A 27791-nucleotide genomic window follows, 5' to 3' on the forward strand; every position below is an offset into this window, starting at 1 on the left:
TTTGGGGCCTGAAGAAGGCAGGACACCCATTACAGGACCCAACCAGAGTTCCTCCACCAAAGTCACAATTGAGCGTTTTTAACCACCAGAACTCAGGGGACAATCACTATGGCCACACAGATGCGCAGACTGTGAAAGACGACTGGCTACAAATCACACCACCAGCCATGAACACAAAGCCTGGTGGGCCTTTATAACTGGAGACAAGATGTGCCTCAGTGGAGTGGGCCACATGGACACATCTCCCAAGTCACACACAAGGTGGCCAGTGCTGAGTGGAAACAGACAATGAGAAGTCTCTGCAGCAATCCTGGGCTCCAGTGCAGGTGTCTCTTCCACTTGAACCTTATAATCTGGCATATTCAGTGGAATCCAAAGTGTCCATGGAGACTGGGTGTGCTGCTCAGAGCATCTGGCAAGCAGCAGAAGAATCACCGTGCAGACCTCTAGAACATGGGAGCAAGTCTGCACCCTCTTCTGCAGGTGACTCTGCTTCCTCTGAGAAACTGCTTCCACTCATCACTGGGCCTTGGTGGAAACTGAATGCCTACCCATAGGACACCAGGCAAACACCCAGCCTGACCTTCCCACCAGGGCTGCTTGGGTGCCCTGACCCAAGCCGCAATCACCAGGGGAAACTGCCTATATGAGCCCAGCCTCAGTCAGGCCCAGAAGCGACAAGCAAGTTTCATGAGCAGGTGGCTCAGCTCCCTCAACACCTGCTCCTCTCCCTCCATCCAGCCTAAGGCCTCCTGGGCTGTTGCTCAGGACCAACTGACTGAGGAAGAAAACACATGAGCTTGATTACAGCTGGGTGTGCACAATGTGCTGCTGATCCCTGAAGGTGGCCGGTTACAACACTGCTGCACCACTCGAGCTGCCCTGAATGACGCAGGGAAGGTCGGCTTGCCCAGGGGTGGAGACTGATGGGGATATTTCACTAGCAACTTGGTCTGGATTGAGAGATGGAAAATAACACAGATGATGGTGACTCATGAGGAGTTGCTAGAGGTTTGGCTTGATGGTCAGGGACTCAGGAGGATCAATGATCAGATTTGAAAATTAATGACAAGGAAGGGTGGGAAGAGGCATAGGGATGGGCCCCTCATTATGGACACTATGAGTAGACAGCAGCATTGCATATGAATATTCACCACATGGCACATGAACACTCTGCAGAGGCCTCAATAATCAAGTGGACAAAATAACACATTCCATAGATGTCAGTCAACCTCATTCCCCAGCCATCCCAGTGTTTGCCCAATGGACTCATGGACAGAAGGGACAGTTACGGTGGCACGCATAGAGGCTGTGCATTACCTCATGAGCATGGCTGTTATGGCTTGGATGTGGTTTTCCCCCTCCAAAATGCATGTTGAAATTCAGTCCCCATTGTGGCAATGTTGGGAGGTGGAACTTCCTGGGAGATATTTGGGTCATGAGAGTAGATCTGTTGTGAATGGATTAATGCCTTTCCTGGGAGTGAGTTATTGGTCTCACAGGAATGGATTACTTCCCTCCACAGCAAGTTGTTAAATAACAGAGTCTGGCTTCCTTAGTTTCTCTCTCTTGCTTCCTCTCTCTCCATAAGGTCACTTTGCCTGCTCCCTTTCCATCTTCTGCCATGAGCTGAAGCAGCCTGAGGTCCTGACCAGATGTAGCTGCCCAACCTTGAACCTTCCAGCCACCAGAATCATGAGCCAAATAAACGTCTTTTCTTTATAAATTACCCAGCCTGGGTTTTTTTTTTTATAATATCACTAAATGAACTAAGACAGAAAACCTCCCTCTTCCTAAGGTTGACCTGGTTACCAGTGACAAAGTGGCCAATCTGTCAAGGGCAGAGACCAACACCAAGACCCCGATATATCACTAACGTCAGGGACCAGCCAGCCTCCTGCTGGCAGATTAATTCCATTGATCTCTTCCACCACAGAAGGAGCACAAATTCTGGATATGGATTTGCCATCCCTGCTTGTAATGCTTCTTCCAGCATCACCAACCCTGAACTCCTGTGATCCTTGGCCACCATTGTGTCATTCCCCACAGTGTTGTGTCTAATCAGGTAACTCATTCCACTGCAAAGGAACTGCAGCATGGAATTAACTGCTCTTACCACATACCCATGCCCAGGAGTGGCCAGACTAACTGAAAGTGGAGTGAGTTACTGAAGACTCTGTTGTGGCACAAATTGAGAGATAGCACCCTAAAATATGGAGGTTCTATCTTAAGGGTGCAGTCTATGCTTTGAATCAAGACCATCAAGTGACAGTGTTTTAAGGGTGCCTGGGGTATTTTTAAATCAGGTATGGTAAGACATGCAGACATGGAAATGGCTGGTATAAAGAAAAGGTTTGTTATACTCACAGATCTCAAGAAAAGGGAACACACCAAGCCACACAGGGCCACACAGAGAAGCACCAGCGTTGGTCAGGAGGCGGAGGGGAGAGGGGAAAACACAGGCAAGAGCCTCTATTGTGGTTTCCCCTGGGAAGGAACAGGGGAGGCAAGGTAAGCAGGTTTAGGATTGGATAGTTTGAATAATTTTGGTGGGCTCTGGAGCACAGGAACAACTAGATACCTACTTGTCTGGTACCTGGTCTTGGAGTGATGAGGGCAGGTAGATAGCAGCCCAGTATGTGAGAGCCCAGGAAAGAGTGAGCTTCAGGGTATGGGTTCTGGATTGGTTGGTTTGCACAAGAAAGGCTTACTGTTTGCCCTCTTTAAGAATTAGCTAACCCTGCAAGGGGCAGTGCCCCAGGGTCAGCAGGTCCCCAGATGTCAGATCATCACAAAACAGAAAATAAAAGAGCATGGTTAATACACACAGTCTCCCCAGGAGCCACAATACATGGGTCTGAGAACAGATGGATAGAAGTGAGAGTGGCTTCTTTCACAAATAACCTTCTAATACACTCAAATAAGGTTTGCTTGCTATCCGAACATTTGAGCTCTGCTGCTTTGAAGATCTTAGTTCCCAAGAATATAATGCCTCTCCCAGGGGACACCACAATGGCTCCACTGAGTTGGAACTAACAGTCAGAAAAGGGGAGTACTTTACTGGAAGGACTGATGAGTGCTAAGGAGGGGAAATTGGGCTGCTGTGTCACACAATGGGGGCAGGAAGGACTTCATCTAGAACGCCGAGTACTCATCATCTTAGTGCTTCTGCCTACTCAGACCCTTCAAGAATGTAGGTTTAGATCTTCCCACCAGGTAAAGATCTATAACCAGCTGAGGTTCTAGCTGAGGAACAGGGAACTATTGAATGGGCAGTGGACAAAGGAAGTCACAGATAGGAGGCATGGTTCATAACTAGGGTTTACCAGGTTTAGCAAACAAAAATACAGATGTCCCTGTGAGATCGTAATTTCAGATAAATAACAAACAGTAGTACTAAAAATACTATTTGTATATCCTATGCAATATTGGGGACATATTTATACTTAAAAACACATTCACTGTTTGGACATCCTATATTTTCCTATTTTAATCCTATTTATATATTAATCCTATATTAATCCTATTCACGACCAAGTAAAAAAGCACATTTTTTTCTTTGCTTGTTGTGTGTGGTATATATATGCATTTGGAGTTATTAACCATTTATCTTTTCTTATTATTAGTTTATGAGTTGTTAGCAGAGTATTCAGTGAAATTGTGACTAAAGATGAAGATAAACTAATACAGTTAGCTGTGGATGCAATGGCTCTTGGGAGCCTGTATCTCGCTCGGGAGAGAGGGTGAGAATTTCGTTCATATAAAGGATAGCTGCTTCTTATGAGACGGAAACAGAGTTGTTTTTTTGGTTCCTCGGAAGTTCAAATGTGTGTAGAAAGAGAAATACAGAAGCTAAGTAGGAAAGCGAGTGAGCTCTGCCAGTTATCAGTGGAATGTCCTGGCTGCAAATTCCCCCTTTCTTGCCGGCTCTAGGAAGCTGGCTGGTAAACAGCGCTCTCCTTCGCCCGCTGCTACAACGTTAGGCTTTGCCAAAAGCGGGCACCTGGTGGGATGCTACGAGGCCACCACGGTGAGAAAGTGCTTTCCTCTTTCCCCACAGGAGCCCACAGTTCGGGTTTGGGATGGCCCAGTGTCACCTTCGCAGCCCTGACGGACCAGCTAGCTCCAATTTGGCACTCGTGCCCCACTGTGCCCCCTGGCGCCACTTCCACAGCATCCAGCCTCCCCCAACCACTGGCCATGGTGAGCTATTTCCAGGCCCCAGCCCTGCCTGCCTGGCCCTCTGGCAAGGGACCCGAAGACCGGGTGAGCCAGATTCTGGTTTGTGCTGCCTCAGTCTGGCGGGTATTGCCCAGCCTCCTCTCTCAGACTACACCCTTTTCCTCCAAATCATTCATTCATTTATTCAAGTATCTATGAATCGTTTACTACATGCCAGGCAGCATTCTCGCAAACATTTGTGTGTGAGACTTTGTCTGGCTCTACATTGTCTTTTGGGTAAATACCTCGGGATGGAAGGACTAATCAGATGGTAGAGGTAATTGTTGCTTTCTCAAACAACCATCAAACTGTCAAAGTGGAGGTACAATTTTACTTACCCATGGACAGTGTGAAGACAGAAGTAGACAAAGAGTGAATACAACAAAGTCCTTACAATTCAGAAGGGAAGAGACAACAAAGTTATACACATAAATGATAACAACAGGTCATGGTAAACTGGAATAGAAATTTTCCATTGGTTTCCAAGTTTTGAAATGTACATAAATGCGCATTTATGCTGTACGTATCTTCTGGGCACATTATTTTACTCAACATTATGGTTTTGAGATCTGGCTGTGATAATATGTAGATCTAGCTCAATTATCCCAATTGCTGAGTAGACCATCATATTTATATAAATGTACCACTATATATATATATATACACACACACACATATATGGCCTAAATGCCTAATATATAAATGTACCACTATATATATATATTTATATAAATGTATAATGCCTAATATATAAATGTACCACTATATTAAATGTACCACTATATATATATATATATATATATATAGTGGTACTTTTATATACTAGGCATTTAGGCCATATATATGTGTATATATAGGCCATATATAGGCCAACATATATATAAATATATATTTATTCCATATTTATCTTTCTACACACTATACATATTCCATATTTATCTTTCTACACACTACAAATATATGGTGTGGTACATTTATATATTACACATTTAGGCTATTTATGGATATGTACCACTACATATATAGTGATACATTTATATCTTAGGCATTTATGCTGTTCGCAGCTTTTTGCTGCCACAAGTAAAACAGGAATTAGCAAATAAGATCTTCCAGATAATACCCAGAGGCGGGACTGCTGGATCAAGAGGAATGCACATTTTTAGTTTTACTGCCCTCCAGTATGGCTGATGAATTTATACCCCATCAGCAATGTGTGGGTTCTGTTTCTGTTAACTCTTTTTGTTTGTTTGTCTGTTTTGAGACACAGTCTTGCTCTGTCGCCCAGGCTGGAGTGCAGTGGCACTGTCTTGGCTCACTACAAGCTCCGCCTCCTGGCCAGGTTCACGCCATTCTCCTGCCTCAGCCTCCCGAGTAGCTGAGACTACAGGAGCCCACCACCACGCCTGACTAATTTTATTTTTTGTATTTTCAGTAGAGATAGGGTTTCACCGTATTAGTCAGGATGGTCTCTATCTCCTAACCTCGTGATCCACCCACCTCGGCCTCCCAAAGTGCTGGGATCACAGGCTTGAACCACCGTGCCCAGCCTGTTTCTCTAACTCTTTACCGCACTTGATATCAGCAGGCTTTTCCATTTGCACCACGCTGCTCTTACTACAACCCTCCTTTACAGCTCTTCAACTAACCTAGGCAGGCAGCATGCGTGGGCCAGATACCAGTGTAGTCCTCCACTGCCGTTACATATTGAGTCTCCCTCCTGCGACCGGGCAGAGGAAAAGGACTTGTTCACTCTTGTTTTCCCTAACACATTGCTTCACACAGAGTTCTTTTCCAGTCCTGTGACTAATTCAATAAACTGCCTGAGCCTTAGTTTCCCAATCCGTGTCGCTGAACGGTCACTGTGGCCACTGATGTGCTGGGAAATGTTTAACAACCAACGGAGTAGCAGGGGTGGTGGGAGTCCTAATTTGTAGCATTTGCCCATTTCCGTAGTATAAATAATGCCACCACGGCTCATTTCAAGCTACCAAGCTGCCCCACTGAACACAGAGTTGGGAAGAGATGCTTTTAATCATCAGCTCTCCGGAGCTGGTGCAAGCTGGTTGCAGGACACCGCTGAGCTTTTTGCAACCATGTTTCTTAATTCTTGGTTCTGGGCAGGCAGTAGTCACCTCCCTGTGCTTCTGTACAAGTAGAGAGCGACATCTGGTGGCAAAGTCAAGCAAATCCCAGACCATGTAGAGAAGGTCCTAGAGTATGGGAAAGCAAGAAACAACCCTCTTCTCCCACCAGCACCCCCACGAAAGGTTTCTGTCCTCTTCCTTAACCAACCCTGGAACCCACCAACTCCAGTAAAAACTCAATGCCTGGGAGTTCCTCTAGGGGCATCCTGCAAGTCTCCCTTCCTGTGGCAGCAGGGGTAGAGTGGCTTGGCTCCTGGTGTTGGAATAAGCAGTGACCTCCTACAGCAGTCATTCCCATCTGCCTTCCCCCCATGGTTGAGAAATATCAGAAGAGTCCCTCAACCCAAAGCAGTCACCACAGCCCTCCTAGAACAAGAGTTACTCAGCCAGTGTGACCAGAAGCACTGGTTCACCATGAGCGCTTCCTCCTGGAATTTGGACAACCATCTCAGGGGCTTTCTTTGGTCAATTTCCTTCTGATTCTGTGTGTAAGCCTTGTGTGCGGAATCTCAGTGGCCTAAATATCTCAGCCTATGGTAGGATAGGCGGGGAAGTGAGGGTGGCCCCTGCAATAGCAAAGCCATTAACCTTAGCCTTTGGCTACTAAAACCCCCTATGGCAGCAACAAGCTACTGACCACTGAACGTTCATGTCCTTTTCCATAGTGTATTCCTCTTCTTGAGACAGGGTCCCCCTGTATCACCCAGGCTAGAGCGCAGCAGTGCTCCCTGCAATCTCAGACTCCTGGGCTCAAGTGATCCTCCTGCTTCAGCCTCCTGAGTAGCTGGGACTACAGGCACACACCACCACACTTAGCTGGTTTTTGTATTTTTTGTAGAGATGGGGAATCTCACTATTTGCCTAAGCTGGTCTCGAACTCCTGACCTCAAGGAATCCTCCCACCTTTCCCTCCCAAAATGCTGAGATTACAGGCATGAGCCACCGCATCCAGCTTCCATAGTGAACTGTTAAAAAAAGGCATCTGTTTAGCCCAGGACTCCACTTTCCAGATCCCTAAAAGGGCAATGTGGGAAAAGATTATCAATGCAAACATAAAAGTCCCTGGCTGCTGCTTCTACAGACAAGCTCCTGCTGCATCCGCAGACAATGGCCTTTCCACCCTGGGACTGATCCTCCAGTCCTGCGCCAGCCCGCCTACATGCCCCTGGGCAATGATAGGCCCTTCCACGGGCCAGATTCTGCTGACACTCTCCGGCAAACGTCTTGGCCTCTGGCAGGCTACAGGTCATGGCAAAGCCATGGTCTCCTGGAAAAGTCTGAATCTCACCCTTGCCTGGGGTCCCACACCCAAGCTCTTAGCTCCTTCACTGGCTGGCTTCCCTCCACATGAGTCGGTAGTTGCTTTCTGAATCTGCTACTCATGAATGGTGTACAGTCCTGCTTTCTCCTTTTCATGAGTTCACCACTCTTTATAATTTAACAACTCTGAAAAATTCCCTGTTCAAATTACTGGTGTGGTCTGCCTCCTGAGTCTACCCTGATTGACCCAATATTATCTCAGAATCAAAAGATGGCATGGGAATGGGGATCATCTCTGAACTGTTACTATGATTGACCTTCAATCAAATGCAGTCAAATGAAGCCTTCAGGCATTGCATCTTGCAGAATGCAGTCAGCTGCCACAGGGAACTGCAGAAGGCAAGCATTGTGACCAAACCTTAAATGCTGGTCACTCCCATCTATATTGGGTTAAAATGGGGATAGATATCAGCCAGTGAGAACACAGGCAGCTTTCTTTGGAATGGCCATTTCGTGGGTGGTGGGTGAGCAAGAGTGGATGCAGATGCTCTCTCCTCTCCAATGAGCAACATGGACTATAAAGCCCACAAGGATTCATGAGATTTAATCCTAGGATAACTACCCCAGAGAAGCCCGCCCAGCAGGGTATAAAAGAAATCAAGAATTTCTGGTGGACCCAGAACGTGTCACAGCTCGGGGCCAAATAAATACACTCCTGCAAATGCCTCCGGCCTACCTCTAGTAAAAAGTGACAGGACAGTCATGTGTCCAAAAGCTTATGCACTGCACAGCAAGGAGGAAACCAATTTTCCTTTTAGCCTTTGCTCCCCTAGAGACATCGTATGACCACAGTGAGGTTGGACACTCAGCTCTCTATCTTTTCAAATACTTCCCCATCTCCAAGTTCACAGAAAGACAGAAAACCTGTCATGTCACCATAGCGATGACTCCTCTAATGATGGTTCAGAGTGGAAAACTTCTGACTTCAGGGATGGCCTCACACAAGATGGACATGAACTCCAGTCCTCAAAACCCCAATGTCACATTTTTAAAAATCTGACCATCCCTCAATCAGTGTTAGGGGTTTTCATGTGGGAAACCTCAAGGAAGGTGAGAAGGCAGGGGAGGTGTAACCCATAGTAATTATTATTAAAACCGACATTCCAGGACAAACTACTGCTAAGAAGGGTGAATTTTTTTTCTAAATGATCCTTCGCAGGTAAAGTAAGGAACTGCAGTCCTTGGACTGATCACTATTATCATGATAAATGGATGATAGAATACAGCTCAGGAGTCAAAGATCATGAGCTTCCAACTGGCCACAGGACAATAACCCTTTCAGCCCTTGGGTAACAAAGTCAGACAATCTGGTCTGGCAGCCAGAAGATGGTTGAGCTGGAGGGACATCCACAATGGGACAGTCCCAGTGTCTGCCCTCTCTGCTAGAAGGATATTAGCTGCTGAGAATAACTGGATCCAAATTGTTAAGGTGACCCCCGCACTGCTCAGGGGGATGAAGAAAAAGATCTGGGGTGATCAGAACCCCGCAAAGCAGGAATGCAGATGCTTTATGTCCTTTGAAGGTCTAGTTGTAAAAACAAAACCCGAAAGCAGCCTCTCAGTCTCTTGACTGCTGGCCAGCAAAACTGGGAGAGGACCATGTTGTGATGCCCCCAGGATATCCTTCATGATTGCCACCAAGATCTGGCTGAGATAGGTGCCCGAGACCTGGAAGGAACACTGAACAGAGACCCAGGGATGCACACATCTTGCACATTCTCATGAGGCCAAACCAGACTCACCACCAGAGAAATGCTAGCCAACAATCTGTGGACATGGGTGCAGGTTGATTATTCCAGTCCCTCCGTGAACAAGCTCCAAGTGTGTCACCTCATCAAAAATGAAATCTGGTCAAACTACCACAAAACACACAGCTAAAATACCTCATCACCGGAGGGTGCCAGAGACCACCAAATATAATCCAGAGTCACGGCAGTCCGTGTAAAAGTTGCCCACCAGGTGGTGGAAATGCAGGGAGAAGGCCTGCATGTACAGATAATTTGTTTCCCAGGTCTCTCGTCGCTTTCTCTGATGAAGGAGTGAATCCTACCCTAGAAGAGAACTGAACAACTACTTGGTTGCATCAGGGCTCAACTAGACTGTGTAGGTTCCAAAAGGGCTCAAAAAAGTCAAATCCAAGTAATAAGGGTTTTAGCCTATGAATCAAGGCGTGGCTAGAGAAAAAAATTGTTTTAATTTGAAAAGAAGCTAGGAGGGTTGACTCACTGGTTCCTCCATCCTCGAGTCTTCCTACAGTGGGAGACAGAGTGAGCAGTCAGCTGGGCATCCACATCTGAAGTGTTGAAAACTCCTGGGGGTGGAGACAGGGGGGTTCCACTTCCAGAATGGGCAGTTGTGTATGTGTATAAAATATTTAAGATATATGTATTTATTTAAAGTCTCTAGAAATGGCTTTAGGGCATATAGCAAATTTAAAAATGTTTAATTGAAGAAAATCTATTAAAACTTGTCAAGAACTGTGAGGGTCTGTGGCATTTCAACCATGACCTGCTCCATTCCTCCCACTGCCAGTAAAATGTGACAGAAACTCCACTCCAGGTGGGCGCATCCAAGAACACAGCACTGTCTCCACCCAGCTATCAGCCAAGGGCTATGGTATTTTCCCGGGAAGGAAAATCCATCAGCATTTTTCTTCCCACCCCAGTTACCTGTTGCAGACACTAAATTCCAGGTGATTGTATTAATTGGTTGAAGCTCTCTTCTTTTGCTCAGCCACTACTTGTGGGACAAAAGCCCTGCCTTGGGTTCAACACACTGAAAATACTGGCACCCTCACCCAACTCATTTGTAAAGTAGAGGTTGCCATGCTATGAGAAGCAAGCTGGGAATACCATAGACTGTCCAACAAGCACCCACCTCCTAAAGCAGGGGTGTCACTCAGAAAGTAGCTACCTACCCAGCCCCAGAACCACAGCCAAAAACTCCTGGAACATTTCCCCAAGAGGAAAGGCAGGACACAGAGAGCTCTAAAGCCCATCCCGAATGAAATGGCTTTATTTGCAAATGAGTATAAAGTTCAACATTAAGGGGACTCTCAAAACAATAGAGCTTGGGCAGAAAGTAATTGAGAGGAAACTGGTAAGTTCACTAGTGATATGAACTAGACCACAGGCCAGCTAGTTTATCAGAGAGAACCAGGAAAAGACACAGCTAAAAAGAGACCTCTTGGGTTCAAAGGAAACCTCAAACACTGACCTCAAAAACTACCCCTGCAAATGAGCCTGAGTTTAATTGGATCAGTCATCTCAATAAAGGTGTTTTTTAAAGAAAAACACAGGAGTAACAATTACACATTCTGGTCAATGTGGAATAACAGGAACTGGATTTATTCTTAGGCCTGGAATAATTTTAAAAACAACACAAAATATTTTTAAAAATTTTTTAAGTCATTGGACATCAGACAATGAAAGATAATGGTTTATGAGAGATGAAAAATGAACAAGATGAGCCCCACAATTGCCCCAGATTACTGCATGGAGAGTTTCCAGGCTGAGGCTCAAGGAAAAGAGAATCTAACCAGAGCCCATTGGCCTCCTCAAGTTGAAGAAACGGAGCTGCTTGGAATCGCAGGCTGCTGGAGTTCATAGGGCAGAGTGCCAAAGAGGAGGGAGCTTAACAGAACGAGAACTCTGCAAATATGACAGTGTAAGTATTCCACTGAGTAGTGATCAGTCTACGCATATGAGGAATGTACCTGAGGCCAAGAAAAAGACTACCCCAAAGCATTAAGCAGAACAATCCCCAGAGAAAATTCAGGGCTGAGAATAATACCTGACCTCATCAACAAGTACAGAAAATCTTATAATTCTGGAAGCATCAGGTAGAGCACTCAGAGAAGTCTTCCTGATCTGTGGACAAAATTAACCATAGACTTAATTAATGCTCTTGTGGTCTCATGTAAAAATGTGAAAAAGAAATGGGATAGATTAAACCGTTTCAAAATAGTTTAACTGTGTACCAGAACAAAAACAAAACTTAAGAATACAAAAATATCTAGCACCCATAAAGATAAAATTCACAAAGTCTACCACTCAACTACAATTAACGTGCAGGCAAAGAAGTGGAAGAATATGATCCATAGTTAGGAAAATATCAGCCAGTCAAAACAGATCCAAAATTGACATAGATAATAAATAGATAAGGACATTAAAGCAGTTATTATAATACTATTCCATATATATAAGAAACTAGAGAAAAGATTAAACATTTTTGGCAAATACACAGAAGGTTTTTTTCTAAAGTCAAATTAAATTTATAGAAAACAATGTGATGAAAAATACACTAGATGGAATTAATGACAGATTAAAAACTGCAGAAGAAAAGATTAGTGAACTTGAAGGCAGAGCAGTAGAAATTACACAAAATTGTCAGAGGATTAAAGAACTAAAACAATAAAGAGAACATCAGTGACCTGTGAGATAACTGCCAGTGGTAAAATATATGTGTGGTTAAAGTCTCTGAAAAAGAAGGGGGATTTGAAAAAATAATGACAGAAAACTTTCTTAATGTGATGAAAACTGTATACCTACAGATCGAAAAAGTTCAACAAACCAAAATCACAAAAACACGAAAAAAACCTTACCAAGTCACATTATGATCATCAAATTTCTTTTTTATTTTTATTTTTTTTATTTTTATTTTTATTATACTTTAAGTTCTAGGGTACATGTGCATAACGTGCAGGTTTGTTACATATGTATACATGTGCCATGTTGGTGTGCTAATCTAAGAGAAAATTTTAAGTGAACAGAAGAAAAATACATTATATGCAGAAAAACAAAGATAAGGATGACAGCAGATTTCTCAGAAAAACAATGTAAGTGGTCAGGCACAGTGGCTCATGCCTGCAATCCCAGCACTTTGGGAGTCTGAAATGGGAGGATCACTTGAGGCCAGGAGTTCAAGACCAACCTGGGCAACATAGCGAGACCCTGTCTCTACAAAAAAAAAAAAAAAAAAACTATTTTTTTTTTTAATTAGCTGGTGTGATAGTGCATCACTGTAGTCCTAGCTACACAGGAGGCTAAGGCAGGAGGATCACTTGAGCCCAGGAGTTGGAGGCTGCACTCAGCTATACTCATATCACTGCACTCCAGCCTGAGCAACAGAGTGAGACCCCGTCTCAACAAAATAAAAAATAAAAGACAAATGCAAGGTAGAAGAGAGTGGAACATCTTTAAAGAATTTAAAGGAAAAAAGTTCATCCTAGAATTCTTTACCTAGTACAAATATCTTTCCAAAAAGAAGGCTGAGAATTTTTAGACATACAAAAACTGAATGTATCATCGAATTTTCGCTGTAAGAAATTTTAAAGGAAGTCGTCAAGCAAAAAGAAAGTGACATCACATGGAAATCTGGTTCTACACAAAGGAATAATGAAGGGTGCCCAAAATGGAAACTATGTGGATAAATACACAGACTTGTTCCTATTTAAATCTCTTTAAAGAATATTAAACTACTTAAAGGAGAAATAATAACATTCATAAATTAAAATTTAAGATTTATAACAAATGTAAAGTAAAACACACAACAATATCACAGAATCTAGGAGAGGAGAAATGAAGTACAGACACTGGGAGATCAGTTCCAGGACCACCCAAGGATACCAAAATCTAAGGATGCTCTAGTGCCTTATATAAAATAATGCAGCATTTGCATATAATTTAAGCACATTCTCCCATATACTTTAAATCATCTCTAGATTACTTATAATAGCTAATACATGTAAATTATCTGTAAATAGTTGTTATACTGTATTGCTTTTATTGTATTATTTTTAGCAATAAAATATTTTTTAATTTTTCATTTTAATTTTGGTGGGTACCTAGGTAGGTGTATATATTTATGGGATACATGAGATGTTTTGACACAGGCTTGCAATGTGTAACAATCACATCTTGTAAAATTGGGTATCTATCCCCCTGAAGAATTTATTCTTTGTGTTACAAACAATTCAATTACACTTTTAGTTATTTTTAAATGTATAATTAAATTAATGACTATACTCTGTTGTGCTGTCAAATTCATTCATATTCATTATTGTTAACTACATTTTTGTACCCATTAACCAACCCCACCTACCTCTCCCCCTCCTACCCCCATCTCATCCTCTGGTAACCATCCTTCTACTCTCTATCTTCATGTGTTCAATTTCTTCGATTTTTAGACCCCATAAGTAAGTGAGAAGATGTGTTTGCCTTTCTGTGCCTGGCTTATTTCACTTAGCACAATGACCTCCAGTGCCATCCATGTTGTTGCAAATGACAGGATCTCATTAATTCTTATGGTGGAATAGTACTCCACTGTGTATATGTACCACATTTTCTTTATCCGTTCATCTGCTGAAGAACGCTTAGGTTGCTTCCAAATTTTGGCTATTGTGAGCAGTGCTGCAACAAACATGGGAGTGCAGATATCTCTTACTTTTGGGTATATATCCAGAAGTGGGATTGCTGGGTCATATGGTAACTCTATTTTTAGTTTTTTGAGGAAACTCCAAACTGTTCTCCATGGTGGTTGTACTAATTTACATTCCCACCAACAGTGTACAAGGGTTCCCTTTTCCCCATATCCTCTCTAGCATTTCTTATTGCCTATCTTTTGGATATAAGCCATTTTAACTAGGATGAGATACCTCACTGGAGTTTTGATTTGCATTTCTCTGATGATCAATGACATTGAGCACCTTTTCATATGCCTGTTTGCTATTTGTATGTCTTCTTTTGAGAAATGTCAATTCAAATATTTTGCCCATTTTTGGATAGCATTATTAGATATTTTCCTAAAGAGTTGTTTGAGCTCCTTATACATTCTGGTTATAAATCTCTTCTCAGATGAGTAGTTTGCAAATATTTTCTCCCATCCTGTGGGTTATCCTTCACTTTGCTGATTGTTTCCTTTGTTGTGCAAATTTTTAACTTACTCTGGTCCCATTTGTCCATTTTTGCTTTGGTTATCTGTGCTTGCAAGGTATTACTCAATAAATTCTTGCCCAGACCAGTGTTCCGGAGAGTTTCCTCAATGTTTTCTTGTAGTAGTTTCACAGTATGAGATCTTAGATTTAAGTCTTTAATCTATTTTTATTTTTTGTATATAGTTATAGATATGAGTCTAGTTTCATTCTTCTGCATATGGATATCCAATTTTCCCAACACCATTTATTGAAGAGATTGTCTTTTCCCCAGTGTATATTCTTGGCACCTTTGTTGAAAATAATTTCACTGTAGGTGTGTGGATTTGCTTCTGGGTCACCCATTCTGTTTCATTGGTCTCTCTGTCTGTTATTATGCTGTAACCATGCTGTTTTGTTTTATATAGCTCTACAGTATAATTAAAGCAAGGTAATGAGATTCCTAAGTTTTGTTCTTTTTGCTTAGTATAGTGTTGACTATTTGGAGCCTTTTGTGGTTCCATATACATTTTTAATTTTTTTTATTTCTATGAAGAATGTCATTGGTATTTTGATAGGAATTGCATTGACTCTGCATATTGCTTTAGATAGTACAGAATATCTTAACAATATTGATTCTTCCAACCTATAAAAATTGAGTATTTTTCCATTTTTTGGTGTTCTCTTCAATTTCTTTCATCAGTGTTTTATAGTTTTCTCTGCAGAGATCATTGACTTCTTTGGTTAATTCCTAGGTATTTTATTTGTGGCTATTGTAAATGGGATTACTTTTTTATTTCTTTTTCAGATTGTTCACTATTGGCACACAGAAATGCTACTGATTTTTGTACATTGATTTTTGCATTCTGCAATTTTACTAAATTTATCAGTTCTAATAGTTTTTTGTGGGGTCTTTAGGTTCTTCTGAATATATTATATCATCTATAAAGGATAATTGGACTTCTTCCTTTCCTATTTGAATGCCAGCTATTTCATTCTCTCGCCTAATTACTCTAGCTAGGACTTCCAGTAATGTATCCAATAACAGTGGTGACAGTGGGTATCTTTGTCATGTTCCAAATCTTAGAGGAAAGGCTTTCAGTTTTTCCCCATTCAGTTTGATACTGACCATGGGTCTGTCACATATGGCTTTTATTATGTTGAAATGTGTTTCTTCCATACCTAGTTTTCCAAGGGTTTTTATCATGTTTAACTTTACCAAATTCTTCCTCAATATCAATTAAAATCATTATTATTTTTTCCTTTATTCTGTTGACATGATCTCTCACATTGATTAATTTGCATATGTTGAACTATCTTTGCATGCCAGGAATAAATCCCTCTTGGTCATGATGATCTTTTGTTGATTTTGGCTTGCTACTATTTTGTTGAGAATTTTTGCATCAATTTTCATCAAAGATATTGGCCTGTAGTTTTTTTGTTTTTTTTTTCCCAATGTATCTTTGTCTGACTTTAGTATCAGGGTAATACCAGCCTCGTAGAATGAATTGGAAAGTATTCCCTCCTCTATATTTTAGAGTAGTTTGAGTAAGATTGATATTAGTTCTTCTTTAAACATCTGGTAGAATTAATCAGTGAAATCATCGGGTCTTGGGCTTTTACTTGGAGAATTTTTATTATGGCTTCAATCTCATTACTTGTTATTGGTCTGTTCAAGTTTTAAATTTCTTCATGGTTCAATCTTGGTAGGTTTCATGTGTCTAGAAATTTGTCCATTTCTTCTAGATTTTTCCAACTTATTGACATATGATTGCTTATAGTAGCCACTAATGATCCTTTTTTAATTTCTGCAGTATCAGTTGTAATGTCTTTTACCTCTAATTTTATTTTTTTCTTAATCTAAAGTTTTGTCAATTTTGTTTAACTTTCTTTAAAAACAACTTTTTGTCTCATTGACCTTTTGTATTGTTTTCTTCATTTCAATTTCATTTATCTCAGCTTTAATCTTCATTATTTCTTTCCCTCTACCAATATGGGGTTTGGTTTTCTCTTGTTTTTCCAATTCTTAAAGGTGCATCTTAAAGATGCTTATTTGAATTTTTTTTTCTTTTTTGACATAGGCACTTACAGCTATAAATTTCCCTTAGTACTACTTTTGCCATTTCTCATAGATTTTGGTATGTTGTGTTTCTCTTATCACTTGTTTCAAGAAATTTTTAAATTTCCTTCTTAATTTCTTTACTGACCCATTGGTCATTCAGGAGCATATTGGTAATTTACATGTATTTATATTGTTTCCAAAATTGCCATTATTGACTTCTAGTTTAGTTCTATTGTGATCAGAGAAGATATTGTATCTTGATATTATTCCAATTATTTTAATGATTTAAGACTTGTTTTCTGACCTAACATATGGTCTACTTTGAGAATGATCCATGTGCTTAAGAAAAGAATATACATTCTTCAGCTGTTGGATGAAATGTTCAGTAAATATCTATTAGGTCCATTTGGACTATCATACAGATTAAGTCCGACATTTGCTGCTTTTTGTCTGGAGTATCTGTCCAGTGCTGAAAGTGGGGTGTTGAAGTCTCCAGCTATTATTTTATTGGAACCTATTTCTCTCTTTAGCTCTAATAATATTTGCTTTATATGTCTAGTTGCTCCAGTGTTGGGGTGTGTGTGTGTATATATACATAATATATATAATATATGTAATATATATACAATTGTTATATTCTCTTGCCGAAGTGACCCTTTATCATTATATAGTGACCTTTGTATCTCTTAGAGTTATTGTTTTAAAATCCATTTTGTCTAAGTGTAGCTATTCCTGATTTTAGGTTTGTTTGTTCCATTGGCAGGGAATATTTTTTCCATCCCTTTATCTTCAGTCTATTTACAGGTTAAGTGTTTCTTGTAGGCAACAGATTATTCCATCTTTTTTTATCCATTCAGCCACTCTGTTTTATTTGGAGAGTTTAGTCCATTTAGATTTGATGTTATTATTGATAAGTAAAAACTTTACTCCTGCCATTTTGTTATTTGTTTTCTGGTTGTTTTGTGACCTTCTCTTCCTTCTTTCCTTCTTGTCTTCCTTTCAGTGAAGGTGATTTTCTCTGGTGACACAATTTAGGTTCATGCTTTCTATTTTTTATGTATTCATTGTGGTTCTTTGGTTTAAGGTTACTATGAGGTTTGAAAATACTATCTTCTTACCCATTTTTTTAGGCTAATAAGTTAACATTGCATAAATAAACAAAAAGAAAATTAATAAAGACTGTACACCATAACTTTGTCCCCTTGCTTTTTTACTTTTGTTGTTTCTACATATATCTTATATACTGTCTATGCCTTGAAAAGTTGCTGTTATTTTTTGTTGGCTCATTGTTTAGTCTTTCTACTTAAGAAAAGAGTTGCACACTACAGTTAAGACTGTTGTAATATGCTAGATTTTCTGTGTACTTTCTGTAACAGTGAGTTTTGTACCTTCAGATGATTTCTTATTGTTCATTGATGTCCTTTTCTTTCTGATTAAAGTATTCCCTTTAGCATTTATTGTAGAACAGTTCGGGTATATTAGACTGTTCCTGCACTGCTAACAAAGACATATCCAAGATAGAGTAATTTATAAAGAATAGCGGTTTAAGTGACTCACTGGTTCCACATGGCTGGGGAGGCCTCACAATCATGGCAAAAGGCAAGGAAAAGCAAAGCCACATCTTACATGGTGTCAGGCAAAGAGCGAATGAGAGTCAAGTGAAATGGGAAACTTCTTTAAAAACCATCAAATGTCATGAGACTTATTCACTATCATGAGAACAGCATGGGAAATATCTGCCTCCATGATTCAATTACCTCCCACCAGGTTCCTCACATGATGTGTGGGAATTGTGGGACCTACAATTCAAGATGAGATTGGGACACAGCCAAACCGTATCATTCTGCCCCTGACATCTCGCAAATGTCATGTCCTCACATTTCAAAACCAAACATTTCTTCCCAACAGCCTCCCAAAGTCTTAACTCATTCCAGCATTAACTCGAAAGTCCACAGTCCAAAATCTCATCTCAGACAAGGCAAGTCCCTTCTGCCTATGAGCCTGTAAAATCAAAAGCAACTTAGTTACTTCCTAGATACAATGGGAGTACAGGTATTGAGTAAATACAGCCATTCCAAATGGGAGAAATTGGCCAAAACAAAGGTGCTACAAGCCTCAAGCAAGTCCAAAATCCAGTAGGCCAGTCAAATCTTAAAGCTCCAAAATGATCTTTGACTCCATGTCTCACATCCAGGTCACGCTGACACAAGAGGTGGGTTCCCACAGTCATGGGAGGCTCCACCCCTGTGGCTTTGCTGCTTTCATGGGCTGGCATTGAGTGTTTGTGGCTTTTCCAGGTGCATGGTGCAAGCTTGTTGGTGGAGCTACAGTTCTGGGGACTGGAGAACAGTGGCCCTCTTCTCACAGTTCCACTAGGCAGAGTCCCACTGGGGACTCTCTGTGGAGCTCCAACTGCACATTTCCCTTCTGCACCGCCCTAGCAGAGGTTGTTCTCCATGAGGGCCCCACCCCTGCACCAAACTTCTGCCTGGACAGCCAAACATTTCCATACACATTCTGAAATCTAGGTGGAGGTTCCCAATCCTCATTTTTTTTTTTTTTTTTTTTTTGAGACAGAGTCTCACTCTGTTACCCAGTCTGGAGTGCAGTGGCATGATTTTGGCTCACTGTAACCTCCACCCTCTAGGTTAAAGTGATTCTCATGCCTCAACTTCCCAAGTAGTGGGGACTACAGGCATGCAACCCCATGCCTGGGTAATTATATATTTTATATATATATAATCTATATATCAATATACATTTATATATGAATATCAATATATAAATATTTATATATGTAATTATATATATACGGAGAGAGAGAGAGAGATGGAGTTTTACCATGTTGGCCAGACTGGTCTCAAACTCCTGACCACAGGTTACCTGCCCACCTTGGCCTCCCAAATTCCTGAGATTACAGGCATCAGCCATCACACCTGGCCATCCAAAACTTCTATTCTTGACTTCTGCACACCCACCAACTCCATACCACATAGAAGCTGCCAAGACTTGGGCTTTACACCCTCTTAATCCATGACCGGACCTGTACCTTGGCCCCTTTTAGCTGTAATAGCCATAACTAGAGTGTTTAGGATGCGGGGCACCAAGTCCCTAGGCTCCCCACAGCAGGGGGTCCAGGGCCCAGCCCACCAAACCATTTTTTCCTCCTAGGCCTCTGGGCCGATTATGGCAGGGGCTGCCCCAAAGGTGTCTGACATGCCCTGGAGACATTTCCCCATTGTATTGTCAATTAACATTTGATTTCTCTTTACACAAATTTCTGCAGCCAGCTTCAATTTTTCTTGAGAAAATGGGTTTTCCTTTTCTATAACATTGTCAGGCTGCAAATTTTCCAAACTTTTATGCTCTGTTTTCCTTTTAAAACTCATGCTTTTAACAGCACCCAAAGCACCTCTCGAATGCTTTACTGCTTAGAATTTTTTTCCACCAGACACCCTAAATCATCTCCCTGAAGTTCAAAGTTCCACAGATCTCTACAACACGGCAAAATGCTCCCAGTCTCTTTGCTAAAACATAGCAAGATTCACCTTTATTCCAGTTCCCAGTAAGTTCCTTATCTCGATCTGAGACCACCTCAGCCTGGATTTCATTGTCCATATCACTGTCAGCATTTTGGTCAAAGCCATTCAACAAATCTCTAGGAAGTTGCAAACTTTCCCACATTTTCCTGTCTTCTTCTGAACCCTCCCAACTGTTCCAATCTCCCCCTGTTACCCAACTCCAAAGTCGCTTACACATTTTTAGGTATCTTTACAACAGCATCCCACTCTTGGTACCAATGTATTGTATTAGTTTGTTCTCACAATGCTAATAAAGACATACCTGAGACTGGGTAATGTATAAAGAAAAGAGGTTTAATTGACTCACAGTTCCACATGGCTGGGGAGGCCTCACAATCATGGCAGAAGGCAAGGAGGATATAAGACACATCTTGCATGGCTGCAGGCAAAGAGAGAATGAGAACCAAGTGAAAGGGGAAACTCCTTATAAAACCATCAGATCCTATGAGACTTATTTACTATTGCAAGAATGGCACTAGAAGACCCACCCCCAATGATTCAATTACCTCCCACTGGGTCCCTCCCATAACAAATGGGAATTGTGGGAGCTACAATTCAAGATGAGATTTGGGTGGGGACAAAGCCAAAACCTATCATCTGGTGTTGATAAAATCCCTCAGTTTTTGTCTGTCGGGGGAAGTCTTTATTCCTTCTTCGTATTTGAAGAATAATTTCACCAGATATATTATTATAGGGTAAAAGGTTTTTTTCATATTCACCTTAAATATATCATGCCACTCTCTCCTGGCCTATAAGATTTCACTGAAACGTCTACTGCCAGATGTATTGGAGTTCCATTGTATGTTATCTATTTCTTTACTTTTGCTGTATTTAGGATCCTTTCCCTATCCTTGACCTTTGAAAGTTGGATTAGTAAATGCCTTGAGATAGTCTTTTTGGGTTAAATCTGATTTAATTTTCTATAGCCTTTTTGTACTTGGATATTGATATCATTTTTAGGTTTTGGAAATTCTCTATATTCCCCTGAACACTGTTTCTACTCACATCTTTTTCTCTATCTCTTCTTTAAGACCAATAACTCAGATTTGCCATTTTGAGGCTATGTTCTGATCTTCTAGGCATGCTTCATTCTTTTTATTACTTTTCCTTTTGAGTCCTCCGTGTATTTTTAAGTAGTTGTCTTCAGGCTTACCAATTCTTTCTTTTGCTTGGTCAATTCTGCTATTAAAAAACTTTGCCAGGCACAGTGGCTCAAAACTGTAATCCCAGCACTTTGGGAGGCCAAGTCAGACAGATTGCTTCAGCTCAGGAGTTCAAGACCAGCCTGGTCAAACATGGCAAAACCTCATCTCTATGTAAAAATACTAAAATTAGCCAGGCATGGTGGTGCATGTCTGCAGTCTGAGCTACTTGGGGGCTGAGGCAGAAAGATCACTTGACCCCAAGATCTTGAGGCTGCAGTGAGCCATGACTGTGCCACTGCACACCAGCTGAAGCAACAAAGAGAGACCCTGTCTCAGAAAAACAAGAACGGGGGTCGCTTCCAAGATGGCCAAATAGGAACTGCTCCCATCTGCAGCTGCCAGCAAGATCAACACGGAAGACAGGTGATTTCTGCATTTCCAACTGAGGTACCTGGTTCATCTCATTGGGACTGGTTGGACAGTGGGGGCAGCCCATGGAGGGTGAGCTGAAGCAGGGCAGGGCATTGCCTCACCCAGGAAGTCCAAGGGGTCAGGGGATTTCACTTTCCTAGCCAAGGGAAGCCATGAGAGACTGTACCTGGAGAAACAGTACACTTCTGACCAAATACCGCACTTTTCCCATGGTCTTAACAAACAGCAGACCAGCAGATACCCTCCTGTGCCTGGCTTGGCAGGTCCCACGCCCACGGAGCCTTACTCACTGCTAGGGCAGCAGTCTGAGTTCAACGTGCATGGTGCAGTTAAATGGGGGAGGGTCACCTGCTATTGCTGAGACTTAAGAAGCACACAGTGTAAACGAAGAGGCCTGGAAGCAAACTGGGTGGACTCCACCATAACTCAGCAAGGCCTACTTCCTCTATAGATTCCACATATGGGGGGAGGGCACTGTAGAACAAAAGGCAGCAGACAGCTTCTGCAGACTTAAACATCCCTGTCTGAGCTCTGAAGAGAACAGTGGTTCTCTCAGCACAGCTTTTGAGCTCCGAAAACAGACACACTGCCTCCTCAAGCAGGTTGCTGACCCCCATGTAGCCTGACTGGGAAACACCTCCCAGTAGGGAATGAGACACCTCAAACAGGTGAGCACTCCTCTGGGATGAAGCTTCCAGAGGAAGGATCAGGCAGTAATATTTGCTGTTCTGCAGCTTCTGCCGGTGATACCCAGGCAAACAGGGTCTGGAGTGGACCTCCAGAAAACTCCAACAGACATGCAGCTTAGGGGTCTGACTGTTAGAAGGAAAAGTAACAAACAGAAAGGAATTGCATCAACATCAACAAAAAGGACATCCACACCAAAATCACATCTGTAGGTCACCAGAATCAAAGACCAAAGGTAGATAAAACCACAAAGATGGGAAGAAACCAGAGCAGAAAAGCTGAAAATTCCAAAAAGCAGAGCACCTCTTCTCCTCCAAAGGACCTCAGCTCCTCACTAGCAAGGGAACAAAACTGTACCAAAGAATGAGTTGGACGAGTTGACAGAAGTAGGCTTCAGAAGGTCAGTAATAACAAACTTCTCTGAGCTAAAGGAGCATCTTCTAATCCATTTCAAGGAAACTAAAAACCTTGAAAAAAGGTTAGACAAATGGCTAACTAGAATGAACAGAGTAGAGAAGACCTTAAATGACCTGGCGGAGCTGAAAACCATGGCATGAGAACTTCATGATGAATGCACAAGCTTCAACAGCTGAATCAAGTGGAAGAAAAGATATCAGTGATTTAAGATCAAATTAATGAAATAAAGCAAGACGACAAGATTAGAGAAAAAAGAGTAAAAAGAAAGGAACAAATAGTTCCAAGAAATATGGGACTATGTGAAAAGACCAAATATTCATTTGATTGGTATACAAGAAATTGGCAGGGAGAATGGAAATAAGTTAGAAAACACACTTCAGGATATTATAGAGGAGAACTTCCCTAACCTAGCAAGGCAGGCCAACATTCAAATTCAGGAAATACAGAGAACACCATAAAGATAAGAATAACCCAATACATGTAACTGTCAGATTCACCAAGGTTGAAATAAAGGAAAAAATGGTAGGGGCAGCCAGAGAGAAAGGTTGGGTTACCCACAAAAGGAAGCTCACCAGTCTAACAGTTGATCTCTCAGCAGAAACCCTATGAGCCAGAAGAGAGTGGGGAGCAATATTCAACATTCTTAAAGAATTTTCAACCCAGAATCGCATATCCAGCCAAACTAACCTTCATAAGTGAAGGAGAATTAAAAACCTTTAATTCTCCTTCAAACAAATGAAGGAGACAAACAAATGCTGAGAGAGTCTGTCACCACCAAGTCTGCCTTACAAGAGCTCCTGAAAGAAGTACTAAACATGAAAAGGAACAACCAGTACCATCCCACTGCAAAAACATGCCAAATTGTAAAGACCATTGATGCTATGAAGAAACTACATCAATTAAGGGGCAAAATAACCAGCTGACATCATAATGACAGGATCAAATTCAAACACAACAATATTAACCTTAAATGTAAATGGGATAAATGCCCCAATTAAAAGATATAGACTGGCAAATTGGATAAAGAGTCAAGACCCACTGGTGTGCTGTATTCAGGAGACCCATCTCATGTGCAAAGATGCACATAGATTAAAAATAAAGGGCTGGAGGAAGATCTATCAAGCAAAGGAAAAGCAAAAAAAAAGCAGGGGTTGCAAACCTAGTCTCTGATAAAACAGATTTTAAACCAACAAAGATCAAGAGAGACAAAGAAGGTCGCTACATAATGGTAAAGGGATCAATTCAACAAGAAGAGCTAACTATCCTGAATATATATGCACCCAATACAGCATCACCCAGATTCATAACGCAAGTCCTCAGAGACTTACAAAGAGACTTAGACTCCCACAAAATAAAAATTGGAGACTTTAACACCCCACTGTCAATATTAGACAGATCAATGAGAGACAAGCTTAATAAGGATATCTAGGACTTGAACTCAGCTTTGGACCAAGTGGACCTAGTAGACATCTACAGAAGTCTACACCCCAAATCAACAGAATATACATTCTTCTTGGCACCACATCATAGTTACTCTAAAACTGACCACATAATTGGAAGTAAAACACTCCTCAGCAAATGTAAAAGAACAGAAATCACAACAAACTGTCTCTCAGACCGTAGAACAATCAAATTACAAGTCAGGATTAATAAACTCACTCAAAACCACACTACATAGAAACTGAACAACATGATCCTGAATGACTACTAGGTAAGTAACGAAATGAAGGCAGAAATAAAGATGTTCTTTGGACCCAGGGAGAACAAAGATGTAATGTGTCCCAGAATCTATGGGACACAGTTAAAGCAGTGTGTAGAGGAAAATTTATAGCACTAAATGCCCACAAGAGAAAGCAGAAAAGATCTAAAATCAGCACCCTAACATCACAATTAAAAGAACTAGAGAAGCAAGAGCAAACACATTCAAAAGCTAGCAGAAGCCAAGAAATAAGATCAGAGCAGAACTGAAGAAGATAGAGATACAAAAAATATTTTAAAACCCTTCAAAAAATCAATGAATCCAGGAGCTGGTTTTTTGAAAAGATCAACAAAATTGATAGACTGCTAGCAAGACTAACAAAGTAGAAAGGAGAGAAGAATCAGACAGATGCAATAAAAAAGATAAAAGAGATATTACCACTGATCCCACAGAAATACAAACTACCATCAGAGAATACTATAAACACCTGTACACAAATAAACTGGAAAATCTAGAAGAAATAGATAAATTCCTGGACATATACACCCTCCCAAGACTAAACCAGGAAGAAGCTGAATCTCTGAATAGACCAATAACAGACTCTGAAATTGAGGCAATAATTAATAGCCTACAAACCAAAAAAAGTCCAGGACCAGATGGATTCACAGCCAAATTCTACCAGACGTACAAAGAGGAGCTGGTACCATTCCTTCTGAAACTATTTCAATCAATAGAAAAAGAGGTATTCCTCCCTAACTCATTTTATGAGGCCAGCATCATCCTAACACCAAAGCCTGGCAGAGACACAACAAAAAAAGAGAATGTTAGGTCAATATCCCTGATGAGCATCAATGCGAAAATCCTCAACAAAATACTGGCATACTGACTCCAGCAGTACATCAAAAAGCTTATCCACCATAATCAAGTTGGCTCTATCCATACGACGTAAGGCTGGTTCAACATACGAAAATCAATATATGTAATCCACCACATAAACAGAACCAAAGACAAAAATCACATGATTATCTCAATAGACACAGAAAAGGTCTTTGACAAAATTCAACAGCCCTTCATGCTAAAAGCTGTCAATAAACTAGGTATTGATGGAATGTATCTCAAAATAATAAGAGGTATTTGTGACAAACCCACAGCCAGTATCATACTGAATGGGCAAAAACTGGAAGCATTCCCTTTGAAAACCAGCAAAAGACAAGGATGCCCTCTCTCACCACTCCTATTCAACGTAGTGTTGGAAGTTCTAGCTAGGGCTATCAGGCAAGAGAAAGAGGAAAAGAGGAAAACAAAATTCAATTAGGAAAAGAGGAAGTCAAATTGTCCCTGTTTGCAGATGACATGATTGTCTATTTAGAAAACCCCATCGTCTCAGCCCCAAATCTCCTTAAGCTGATAAGCAACTTCGGCAAAGTCTCAGGATACAAAATCAATGTGCAAAAATCACAAGCCTTCCTATAAACCAATAATAGCCAAATCCCAAGTGAACTCCCATTCACAATTTCTACAAAGAGAATAAAATACCTAGGAATCCAACTTACAAGGGAAATGAAGGACCTCTTCAAGGAGAACTATAAGCTACTGCTCATGAAATAAAAGAGGACACAAACAAATGGAAGAACATTCCATGCTCACGGATAGGAAGAATCAGTATCGTGAAAATGGCCATACTGCCCAAGGTAATGTTTAGATTCAATGCTATCCCCATCAAGCTACCAGTGACTTTTTTCACCAAATTGAAAAAAAACTACTTTAAAGTTCATATGGAACCAAAAGAGAGCCCACATAGCCAAGACAATCCTAAGCAAAAATAAAACAAAGCTAGAGGCATCATGTTACCTGACTTCCAACTATACTACAAGGCTACAGTAACCAAAACAGCATGGTACTGGTAGCAAAACAGATATATAGACCAATGGAACAGAACAGAGGACTCATAAATAACACCACACATCTACAATCATCTGATCTTTGACAAACCTGACAAAAACAAGAAATGGGGAAAGAATTCCCTATTTAATAAATGGTGCTGGGAAAACTGGCTGCCACATGTAGAAGGCTGAAACTGGATCCCTTCCTTATACCATACACAAAAATTAACTCAAGGTGGAATTAAAGACTTAAATGTAAGACCTAACACCATCAAAACCCTGGAAGGTAACCTAGGCAATACCATTCAGGACATAGGCATGTGGAAAGACTCCATGACTAAACACCAAAAGCAATGGCAACAAAAGCCAAAATAGACAAATGGGATCTAGTTAAAACTAAGGATCTTCTGCACAGCAAAAGAAACTATCATCAGAGTGAACAGGCAACCTATAGAATGGGAGAAAATTTTTGCAATCTACCCATCTGACAAAGGGCTAATATCCAGAGTCTACAAAGAACTTCAACAAATTTACAAGAAAAAACAACCCCATTGAAAAGTGAGCAAATGGTATGAACAGACACTTCTCAAAAAGACATTTATGCAGCCAGCAGATGTATGCAAAAATGCTCATAATCACTGGTCATCAGAGAAATGCAAATCAAAACTAAAATGAGATACCATCTCATGCCAGTTAGAATGGCAATCATTAAAAAGTCAGGAATCAACAGATGCTGGAGAGGATGTGGATAAATATTAACACTTTTACACTGTTGGTGGGAGTGTAAATTAGTTCAATCATTGTGAGAGACAGTGTGGCAATTCCTCAAGGATCTAGAACTACAAATACTATTTAACCCAGCGATCCTGTTACCAGGTGTATACCCGAAGGATTATAAATCATGCTACTCTAAAGACACATGCACACATGTTTATTGCGGCACTACTCACAATAACAAAGACTTGGAACCAACCCATCAATGATAGACTGGATTTAAAAAATGTGGCACATATACACCATGGAATACTATGCAGCCATAAAGAAAGGATGAGTTAATGTCCTTTGCAGGGACATGGATGAAGCTGGAAACCATCATTCTAAGCAAACTATCACAGGGACAGAAAACCAAAACTGAACACCGCATGTTCTCACTCATAGGTCGGAGTTGAACAATGAGAATACACGGACACAGGGTGGGAAACATCACACACCAGGGCCTGTCTCGGGTGGGTGTCTGGGGAAGGGATGGCATTAGGAGAAATACCTAAGGTAAATAACGAGTTGATGGGT

This window comes from Piliocolobus tephrosceles, chromosome 19, assembly GCF_002776525.5.
Source record: "Piliocolobus tephrosceles isolate RC106 chromosome 19, ASM277652v3, whole genome shotgun sequence".
In the NCBI taxonomy this organism is placed as follows: Eukaryota; Metazoa; Chordata; class Mammalia; order Primates; family Cercopithecidae; genus Piliocolobus; species Piliocolobus tephrosceles.